The 11,442-nt window shown below is 49.1% G+C and overlaps 1 protein-coding gene across 2 annotated transcripts in view; it reads left to right on the top strand.

Annotated features, from left to right (window-relative positions):
- The first annotated feature begins 400 nt into the window (after window positions 1-400).
- LOC144605529 (cyclin-dependent kinase 18-like) overlaps window positions 401-11,442 on the top strand; it is an 87,864-nt gene continuing 76,822 nt past the window's right edge. Inside the window, exon 1 of one of the 2 annotated variants that reach the window (XM_078420905.1) lies at window positions 401-709. The gene's annotated coding sequence lies outside the window, so the exon portion shown is untranslated. Of the gene's footprint in view, window positions 710-770; window positions 852-11,442 lie in introns of those variants that run through there. The other variant, XM_078420906.1, reaches the window with a different exon arrangement.

Below are 11,442 nucleotides of genomic sequence, written 5' to 3'. Positions count from 1 at the left end.
CCAGGCTCTTTCTTTTTTTTTTTAACAGCAATTTTTAATCAGTAAACAAGTTCCCTGTGTGTACATGATAGGGAGGGAGCAGCAGGCTGCTGCAAAGACTGAAGACATTTTGTAGGAGATTTGGCGGTGGAGATGGGAAGGAGGTGGGGTTGGAGTGGGGGGGTGTGGGGGGGGGGTGGAGGAGGTGGGGGGGGGGGTGGAAGAGGTGGGGGGAGGGGTGGAGGAGGTGGGAGGGGGGGGTGGAGGGGAGTGGGAGGGGAGGGTGGAGGAGGTGGGAAGGGAGGGTGGAGGAGGTGGGGGGGAGGGGTGGAGGAGGTGGGAGGAGAGGGGTGGAGGAGGTGGGAGGGGTGGAGGAGAGGGGTGGAGGAGGTGGGAGGGGGGGAGAGGGGTGGAGGAAGTGGGGGAGAGAGAGAGAGTGGGATAAAACAACCCCCAGAGAGAACAGCACGCATGATTTGAGAGGGGACATCATGGAATAGAGTGGCAGGAGGCTGGATTAAAGAGCTTGGGGAATGTGTGGACAGAGAGAGAGAGAGAGGCGGAGCAGGGCTGATATCAGTGCCGATGTTGATGTGATCCACACTCTCATCAGACCATGAAGTATGTGTGTGCGTATGATGCTCGTTGAACGGTGCTAACCAGGCAGCTTTAATCCAGTATCACTGAAACCAAAACTCGCTGAGATCCAGTCTCTTCTTGTTACAGTCTTGTGAGTGGCAACCTTGTTTTTTGTTTTTTTTTAAATAAAAAAATTCTTGGGGGGGGGGGGGGGGGGGGGAGAAAAAGAAAACCCTGCTTGGAATAATCCAGAAGTAAATTTGCAACTCTTGTTTTGAACCTGTGGGACTGATGTGAGTATGTGCTGATTTATAGCATCCGCTGTAATTAACAAAACCGATGCAATGTCAGTTTTTTTTAATTTAACAGACAACTGCTGCAGATGTTGTAAAGCTGTTGCATTTCCTATTATTGCGGTGCAGAGGGGGGTGGGGGGGGGACATTAGGTTTATTTTAATTAAAAATACTGCGTCTTTGCACAAGCTGGGGCAAGTCAGTGGGATTTATGTGCGTCGATACACTTCTAAACGCTGCTTCTGCGTTTCATAGAGACGGGGGAGAAGCAGAGAGAGGCTGTTTGTGTGCTTTCACTACCAGATCAGGGAGCTGGCTGGCTGTAAACGATGCGACCAAACCCCCAGCGGCTGTGGGATCTGCTCTATGGTCTTCACGCTGCAAGTTCTCGCCTGGGAAAGAAAGCACTGTATGTGTGTGTGTGTGTGTGAAGTTCACAAGCCTTAAAGGGCTGACAAGGATTGGGTGTTGGTTGGTTGATGGTCGCCTCATTGGGGGTTGCCTGGTGGAGTGGTGAATCTGTGGAATTCTCTGCCACAGAAGGTAGTTGAGGCCAGTTCATTGGCTATATTTAAGAGGGAGTTAGATGTGGCCCTTGTGGCTAAAGGGATCAGGGGGGTATGGAGAGAAGGCAGGTACGGGATACTGAGTTGGATGATCAGCCATGATCATATTGATCAGGCTCGAAGGGCCGAATGGCCTACTCCTGCACATATTTTCTATGTTTCTATGTTTCTATGTGAGTTGCTGTCTCTCACAGCGCCAGAGACCCTGGGGGTTGGACCCTGACCTCAGGTGCTGTCTGTGTGGAGTTAACATAGAAACATAGAAAATAGGTGCAGGAGTAGGCCATTCAGCCCTTCGAGCCTGCATCGCCATTCAATATGATCATGGCTGATCATCCAACTCAGTATCCCGTACCTGCCTTCTCTCCATACCCCCTGATCCCTTTAGCCACAAGGGCCACATCTAACTCCCTCTTCAATATAGCCAATGAACTGGCCTCAACTACCTTCTGTGGCAGAGAATTCCACAGATTCACCACTCTCTGTGTGTAAAAAAACTTTCTCATCTCGGTCCTAAAAGACTTCCCCCTTATCCTTAAACTGTGACCCCTTGTTCTGGACTTCCCTAATCCCCAGATCCCCCACCTTCTCCCCGTGACCGCGTGGGCTTCCTCCAGGTGCTCTGGTTTCCTCACACATCCCCATTGTAGGTTAATTGGCCTCTGTATTAGTTTCCCCACACACCCAGTGTGTGTGTGTGTGTGGGTTTTTAGAGAGTTTAGAGAGAGACGGCATGGAAGCAGGCCCTTCAGCCCACAAAGTCCACGCTGCATACTAGTTCTATCCGAAGCACTAGGGAGAATTTGCAGGAGCCATTTCCCCCAGCAGCAACCTGTACGTCTTTGGAGCGTGGGAGGAAACCGCAGCACCCGGAGAAAACCCACGCGGTCACAGAGAGAACGTCCAAACTCCGTACAGACAGCACCTGTAGTCAGGATTGAACCCAGGTCTCTGGTGCTGTAAGGCAGCAACTCTACCACTGTGCCATGTGCCACCCAGGGCATGAATAACAAAGAGTGGTAGATCAGGACCTCTCTCAGGATGGATGGATGGTCAGGATCTCTCTCTAATTGGTGATACGATGGTCCAGTTGCCCAATAACAGCAGGGTAGAAACTGTCCCTGAATCTGGAGGTGTGTGTTTTCACAATTCTGTACTTCTTGCCGGAGGGGAGAAGAGGGAGTGACCGGGGTGAGACCGGAGTGAGACTGATCTTTATAGACAACAGACAATAGGTGCAGGAGGAGGCCATTCGGCCCTTCGAGCCAGCACCACCATTCAATGTGATCATGGCTGATCATTCTCAATCAGTACCCCATTCCTGCTTTCTCCCCATACCCCCTGACTCCGCTATCCTTAAGAGCTCTATCAAGCTCTCGCTTGAATGCCTTCCTTGATTAGGCTGCTGGCCTTGCCGAGGCAGCGTGAGGTATAGATGGAGTCAGTGGAAGGGAGGTTGGTTTACCCGATGGTCTGAGCTGTGTCCACACCTCTCTGCAATTTCTTGTGGTCTTGGATGGAGCTGTGTTTGATTATAAGCTCTTGCAACTGAGAAGTCATAATTATCTGGAGATTGACCAGGCTGTGGGTCTTTACAGTGGCAATGGGTTGAACAGATGACGATATGAATTGGATTATGAAAGGGTGAGAGGAGATGGAGTGACATGGAGACAGTATTGGGGGAATACAAAAGCAACAGAAAGATATTAATATCATTAAGATATTAATATCAGAATAATGATATTAATGAATCAAATGAGGAATTTTGCAGAAACTACTTTGCTTGAAAACAGAATAGAAAGCAGAACTCACAAACTTCTAAGTAGTTGAGACAAACAGCATTGAATTGAATTGAACTGAGAGATACAGCATGGAAACAGGCCCTTCGGCCCACTGAGTCCGCCCCGACCGTCGATCGCCCATTCACAATGGTTCCATGAAATCCCACTTGCTCATCTACTTCCTACGCACGAGGGGGGACATTTACAGAGGGCCAATTAACCTACAAACCCGCACGTCTTTGGGATGTGGGAGGAAACCGGAGCACCCGGAGGAAACCCATGCGGGCACGGGGAGAACGTGCAAACTCCACACACAAGCAGCACCCAGAGTCGGGATCGAACCCGGATCTCTGGCACCGTGAGGCAACAGCTCTACTCAATCAAGGGACATGGGGAAAAAGTCGGAACGGGGTACTGATTTTGGATGATCAGCCGTGATCATATTGAATGGCTCGAAGGGCCATTGTTGAAGGGCCATCATATTGAATGGCTCGAATGGCATCTGGCTCGAAGGGCCAAAAGGCCTCCTCCTGTACCTATTTTCTATGTTTCTATGTCACCAGCTGTGATATCTTAAGAAGGAAGCAAGGTTAAAAATTGAGGGAGGGAGAAATTATAAGCTGTGAAGGTCTGGAAAACTGTGGTAAAAAATAATCTCTTGGTGTGAAGTAGTCAGGGTGAATTGCATGTTTCTTATGTTGAGTTTAGTTTAGTTATTGTCACGTGTACCGAGGTACAGTGAAAAGCTTTTGTTACGTGCGATCCAGTCAACGGAAAAAACATTACATGATTGCAATCGAGCCAATTACAATGTACATGATAAGGGAATATATGTACATTTAGACTAGAGTAAAGAATATGTGTAGGAAGGAACTGCAGATACTGGTTTAAACCGAAGATAGACACAAAATGCTGGTGTAACCCAGTGGGACAGGCAGCGTCTCTGGAGAGACGGAATGGGTGACGTTTCGGGCGAGACATCTTCTTCAGATTAATTGTCCTTTCCACCAGCCTTAACAATACCCTTCTCCGCACTCCCGGCTGAGGTCGACACTTTCTGGACGGTCTCTGGGAAAATCCCAGACTTGAATGCATTCAAGAGAGAGCTAGATAGAGCTCTTAAGGATAGTGGAGTCAGGGGGTATGGGGAGAAGGCAGGAACGGGGTACTGATTGAGAATGATCAGCCATGATCACATTGAATGGCGGTGCTGGCTCGAAGGGCCGAATGGCCTACTCCTGCAGCTATTGTCTACTTCAGCCGGAATGATTGAGCCATCTATTCCCTTTGCTGTCTCTGAACGCACTCCATAAAAGTCAAGAGAATGAATTAATGAATTTTGGGGACAGAACACAGTTTGCTGGCACTGCTGTGTAGCCACGTGTATAGTGCCATCCACCAGGGAGGTATTTGCAAGCCACTTACACCTGCTGGCAATCACTGTCTCGCAACGCTGCATCGGACAAGTGATTGTTTAGCCTCTGTCACCCATAATGTGTTATATCATGTCACATTATATATGTGTTAACTCGCCAAGTTTCTTTATAAAAATATTATGATTTTAATGTAATAAAAGTGAGCTGCAGATGCTGGGGGGGGGGGGGGGGGGGAGGTTTACAAGAATGACCCCAGGAATGAGTGGGTTAGCACATGATGAGCGTTTGACAGCACTGGGCCTGTACTCGCTGGAGTTTAGAAGGTTGAGGGGGGACCTCATTGGAACTTACAGAATAATGAAAGGCACAGATAGTATAAGAAAATAACTGCAGACGCTGGTACAAATCGAAGGTATTTATTTCACAAAATGCTGGAGTAACTCAGCGGGTCAGGCAGCATCTCAGGAGAGAAGGAATGGGCGACGTTTCGGGTCGAGACCCTAGATAGAGTGGATGTGGAAAGGATGTTTCCACTGGTGGGAGACTCTAGGACCATGGGTCACGGCCTCAGAATTAACGGGTGCTCTTTTAGACGGGTGTCAAGGGTTATGGGGAGAAGGCAGGAAAATGGTATTAGGAGGCAGAGATCAGGCATGATGGCTGCCTCGCCTACAGTCTGTCTGTCCTTTTCAAACTCTTTTTGTTATTTTTGGTAAGTTTTAAAAGTTTGTGTAAATGTTCTCTGGTTTGTTTTATGTGGGGGGTGGGTGGGGGAGAGGGGGTCGGGGGAAACTTTTTTTCAATCTCTTACCTTGCCGGAGATGCGATTGTTTTTCTGGATCGTATCTCTGGCCGCTCTGCGGCCTAACATCGTGGAGCTGGAGGTCCTGCCTGGGACTGACCTTGAGTCCCCGTGGGGACTTATCATCTGAGCCTGCCTGGGATCGACGCTCCAAAGCAGCCTGCGGACTTTAACATCGTGGAGCTCGCAGTCTCGGGTTGAGACCGGTCGGGAGCTCCAAAAGCCGCACGAGGTTTGACTGGCCCCGATCCGTGGTAGATCGCCCGGCGCGGAGGAGCTAAGATCCCCCCCCCGACGAGGAAGGCTCGTCGCCGGCTACGGGCGTCAAGATCGTCCCGTCAACGGAAGGTTAGAGGTCCCCGACCGCTGGTGGACAAAGAAGGGAGAGGTTGAACTTTTTCTTCAGCTTCCATCACAGTGAGGAATGTGGACGAGTCACTGTGGTGGATGTTCATGTTAAAATGTATTTTGTGAGTCCTGTGCTTTTCATTGTTACGACTGTATGGCAAATGAAGTTCCTCGATGTTGCAAAACATACTTGGTGAATAAAGTTTTATTGTGATTGTGATTATTGTGTGATTGAATGGCAGGATAGACTCGATGGGCCGAAGGGCCTAATTCTACTCCTATAACTTGCGAACTTGTGAAACTGACGTCAACATTTTGACAGACTGACCCATATTGATATTGGTTTATTAACGCCATGTTTAGTTAGTTTAGAGATTCAGCACGGAAACAGGCCCTTCGGCCCACCGAGTCCAGACCGACCGCCGATCCCCATGCACTAGCATTATCCCACACGCACTAGTGACAGTTTACAATCTTTACCAAAGCCAAATAACAACAAACCTGTACTTCTTTGGAGTGTGGGAGGAATCCGGAGCTCCCGGAGAAAACCCTCGCAGGTCACGGGGGAGAACGTACAAACTCCGTACAGGCAGCACCCGTAGTCGGGATCGAACCCAGTTCTCTGGGGCTATAAGGCAGCAACTCTACCGCTGCCCCACCCTGTGATCCCAGACACAGTGAAAAACTTTGTTTTGCGTGCGAATTAGGCAAATCATACTGTACATGAATACACCAGGAAGTGTAAAAATAGAAAATAAACAAGGTGCAAAAGATAGTGTTATTCCTACAGGGAAAGTGCAGATTTTTTTTAAAAGTGCAATGACCAGACAAGATTGACTGGAAGATCAGGTATTCATCCTTAACATATGAGTCATCAGTTAACAATGGGAGAATCTGTTTTTGAACTTGATGGTTGTTCTGTGGTTCTTACCCTGAGGTCTGGAATTTCTTTCCTTCAGTAGTTATCTAATTCCTTTTGAAAGAGACAATTGATTCAATTTCCATTACTCTCTCAGGCCTTGAATTCCAAATCATTACGCCTTGTCTTGTGAATCAGCCTTCCTCTTTGACATAGCTTTTGATCATCTGCACAATAAATCTCTTTAGTTTAGTTTAGTTTTAGAAATACAATGTGGAAACAGGCCCTTCGGCCCACCGAGTCCGCGCCGACCGGTGATCCCCGTACACTAACACTATCCAGCACACACTAGGGTCTATTTACAATTTTACCTTCGCCAATTAGCCTACAAACTGTACGTCTGTGGAGTGTGGGAGGAAACCGGAGCACCCGGAGAAAACCTACGCAGGTCACGGGGAGAACGTACAAACTCCGTACAGTAAGCACCCATAGTCAGGATCGAACCCGGGTCTCTGGCGCTGTAAGGCAGCAACTCTACCGCTGCGCCATGTTGCCGCCCATCTGTTTATGTGGCCCAGTACCAATTTAGACCTTGTGAAGTGACACCCCATGAGATCTTTTTGATGCATTCAAGGCACTAAATAAATGGAATCTATAAATGGTGTTGTAAATTTGGGCGGCTTACAACCCAACACCACGAACATTGAACTTCCCCATTTTAGGTGACCTCCAGCAACCCCCTCCCCTTTCTCCGTGTTCCCCCCCCCCCCTTCCCTCTTCTGTGCCCCACCTGGGCTCACACCTATTTCTCCCCTCCCCCACCACCCAAATTCCTCCCTCTGGCTTCACAATTTGCAACTCTTCATTCCTTTTGTCTCACACCTTCTGTTTTCAATCTTCTGCCTTTAGGTTGCGAGGTCACAAGTGATTGGGGCAGAATTACACCATTCGGCCCATCGAGTCTGCTCCGCCATTCAATCATGGCCAATCTATCTCTCCCTCCTAACCCCATTCTCCTGCCTTCTCCCCATAACCCCTGACATCCGCACTAATCAGAAATCTATCTATCTATCTCTGCCTTTAAAATATATATATTTTTCAAACCATCTGCCTGTTAACCCCCCCCCCACCTATGTTTACCTATCAATTTGTCATGCCTATTCCCTCTCCCAGTTTTCTCCCCCCCTCCTCCCCACGCCTAGTCTGAAGAAGGATGCCGTCTCGAGCATTGCCTGTCCATGTTCTCCAGCGATGCGGCCTGACCCGAACAGTCTTTCCAGGTGAGACAGAGGTTCACCTGCACCTCCTCCAACCTCATCTATTGCATCCGCTGCGCCAGATGTCAACTTATTTACATCGGCGAAACCAAGCGCAGGCTCGGCGATCGCTTCGCTCAACACCTGCGCTCGGTCCGCGTTAACCAATCTGATCTCCCGGTGGCTGAGCACTTCAACTCCCCCTCCCATTCCCAGTCTGACCTTTCTGTCATGGGCCTCCTCCAGTGCCATAGTGAGTCCCACCGGAAATTGGAGGAACAGCACCTCATATTTCGCCTGGGCAGCTTGCAGCCCAGCGGTATGAACATTGACTTCTCCAACTTTAGATAGTTCCTCTGTCCCTCTCTTCCCCTCCCCCTTCCCAGATCTCCCTCTATCTTCCTGTCTCCACCTATATCCTTCCTTTGTCCCTCCCCCCCTGACATCAGTCTGAAGAAGGGTCTCGACCTGAAACGTCACCCATTCCTTCTCTCCCGAGATGCTGCCTGACCTGCTGAGTTACTCCAGCATTTTGTGAATAAATACCTTCGATTTGTACCAGCATCTGCAGTTATTTTCTTATACAGCCTGACCTGCTGACTTACTCCAGCACTCTGTGTTTCTTTCTTTTTAAAAATAGAATCTGTAGATGACCGAGGGGAGGTATTAAGGTACAACGGAAGTTTGTTTCAAGAACAGTAGCTCATTTTGTTTCCATTTCTTTGCTCGAGGGAAGAATTTGCATCACTGCTCCCTGATTTCCCCGAAGGAAATCATGCAAAGCTGTTTGTTTGTGCCCCCTTGGCTGAGTGGGGAGCATTCTCAGACTGCAATTTTCGCTCACCGGATGCGGGGGAATATAATCGAGAAGGGGAGTTCTTTGCAGCGATGTGGGAGCCCCTCGCAGTGAGAACTGTTCAGTTTATGTTCATAGATCACATAAGGAGCAGATCTAGTTGCAGGAAGGACACGGACACAAAAAGCTGGAGTAACTCAGCTTGGTCGGGCAGCATCTCTGGAGAGAAGGAACGGGTGACGTTTCGGCTCAAGAAGGGTCTCGGCCCAAACGCCCATGCTCTCCAGAGAAGCTACCTGACCCGCGGAGTTACTCTGCCACTTTGTGTCACAAAACGCTGGAGTAACTCAGCAGGTCAGGCAGCATCTTGGAGAGAAGGAATGGGTGACGTTTCGGGTCGAGACCCTACTCCAGACTACCACTTTGTGTCCCAGGTTTAGAGGGGGTATGGGCTGAACACGGGCAGGTGGGTCCAGCATAGATGGGGCATCTTGGTTGGCACGGGCAACTGTATCTGTACACCTTGGACGGCTCGATTGTCATCATGAATTGTGTTTCAACGCTGACTGGACGGCAGACGACAAGAAAATGCTGTTCACTGTACCTCTGTACACGTGACAATAATAAACTAAACAAACTAATAAGGACCTGTTTGCATTCATTTAACTCCTTCCCACTTAGGTGAACAGGGACACACTCTTTGTTGACCTGAGTCAGCATAATATGGCTTACAAAATGTGTAGGAAGGAACTGCAGATGCTGGTTTACACTGAATGCTGGGGTAACTCAGCGGGACAGGCAGCATCTCTGGAGAGAAGGAATGGGCGATGTTTCGGGTCGAGACCCTTCTTCAGACCGAACGTCATCCATTCCTTCTCTCCGGCGATGCTGCTGAGTTACTCCAGCATTTTGTGTCTATCTTTGACTTGCAAAATGATTGATAAATTGGATTCAGCTGGAGGGGCTGAGGTAATCTTCATAGATCGTTGTCACTTTCTCTCTCAGTGTGGCGATGCATTTAGAACAGGTTTTCCCAGGATGTTTATTCAACCTCGCCGCTGGCGTTTCCCTAGTTACAAGTCAGGCACTGAATAGACTGAATGAGTTCTGACTGCCATAACTGGCTGCAATCGATGGCCGCCGTCATTATCTCCTTGTTAATTCAGTAGCTTCTGAGATCAGTGCGGCTAGTCCAGTTGGCTGGGAAACCCCCGGCCCGCCTCCCTCTGTCCGCACTACTTTTGCACATGGGTTGTGTAAGAATACGGGCGGCACGGTGGCGCAGCGGTAGAGTTGCTGCCCCACTGTGCCAGAGACCCGGGTTCGATCCTGACTACACGCGCTGTCTGTACGGTGTTTGTACGCTCTCTCCGTGACCTACGTGGGTTTTCTCCGGGTGCTCCGGTTTCCTCCCACACTCCAAAGTTGTGCGAGTTTGTCGGTTAATTGGCTTCGGTAAACAATTGTAAGTTAGACAATCGACAATAGGTGCAGGAGTAGGCCATTCGGCCCTTCGAGCCAGCACCGCCATTCACCGTGATCATGGCTGATCATTCTCAATCAGTACCCTGTTCCTGCCTTCCCCCCGTACCCCCTGACTCCGCTATCCTTAAGAGCTCTATCTAGCTCTCTCTTGAATGCATTCAGAGAATTGGCCTCCACTTCCTTCTGAGGCAGAGAATTCCACTCTGAGGCAGAGAATTCAAGTCAAGTCAAGTCAAATTTATTTGTCACATACACATCCACGATGTGCAGTGAAATGAAAGTGGCAATGCCTGCGGATTGTGCACAAGTTGCGAATTCCACAAGTTGTCCCCAGTGTGTGTAGGATAGTGTGCCAGCGATCGTTGGTCAGTGTGGACTCTGGGCCGAGGGGCCTGTTTCCACGCTCCATCTTGAAAGTCTGATTTGGGACATTTCTGTTGAACTGAGATGCCTAGTGTGTAATCATGTTTACACGGACACCGCTGTGCTAACCCACCCTCTCCCCTCTCTGGGAGACACAGACTGCTTGCGGTCCCTAATTGTTCTGTTGTGAATTGAACGTAGAACATAGAACATAGAACAGTGCAGCACAGGGAACAGGTTCTTCAGCCCACATTGTTTGCACCGAACATGATGCCAAGCGAGGGTAGACACAAAACGCTGGAGTAACTCAGCGGGTCAGTCTGAAGAAGAAAGGTCTCGACCCCGAAACGTCACCCATTCCTTCTTTCCAGAGATGCTGCCTGACCCGCTGAGTTACTCCAGCATTTTGTGTCTGCCTTCGATTTAAACCAGCATCTGCAGTTTTCTTTCCCACACATGATGCCAGGCTACGCTCACCTCACCTACCTGTACATGATCCATATCCCTCTATTCCCTACACTTCCATCTGCCTGTCTAAAAGCCTCTTAAACGCCACTATCGTATCTGCCTCACCACTACCCCTGGCAATGCATTCCAGGCCCCCAACCGCCCTCTGTGTAAAAGACTTGACCCACACATCTCTATTAAACTTTCCCCCTCTCACCTTAAAACTATGTTCTCTAGTGTTGTACATGTGTGGGATAAAGGTCTACCCTATCTATGCCTCTCATAACTTCTATCAAATCTCTCCTACACACCAGGGAAAATTTACAATTTGTACCAAAGCCAATTACCCTGCAAACCTGTACGTCTTTGGAATTTGGGAGGACACTGGAGCAACTGGGGAAAACCCACGCAGTCACAGGGAGAACGTACAAATTCCGTAGAGACAGCACCCCTAGCCAGGATCGAAGTGGAATTCTCTGCCACAGAAGGCAGTGGAGGCCAATTCACTGGA

This window comes from Rhinoraja longicauda, chromosome 24 (genome assembly GCF_053455715.1).
Source record: "Rhinoraja longicauda isolate Sanriku21f chromosome 24, sRhiLon1.1, whole genome shotgun sequence".
NCBI lineage: Eukaryota > Metazoa > Chordata > Chondrichthyes > Rajiformes > Arhynchobatidae > Rhinoraja > Rhinoraja longicauda.
This window is presented reverse-complemented; position numbering and strand designations above follow the sequence as displayed.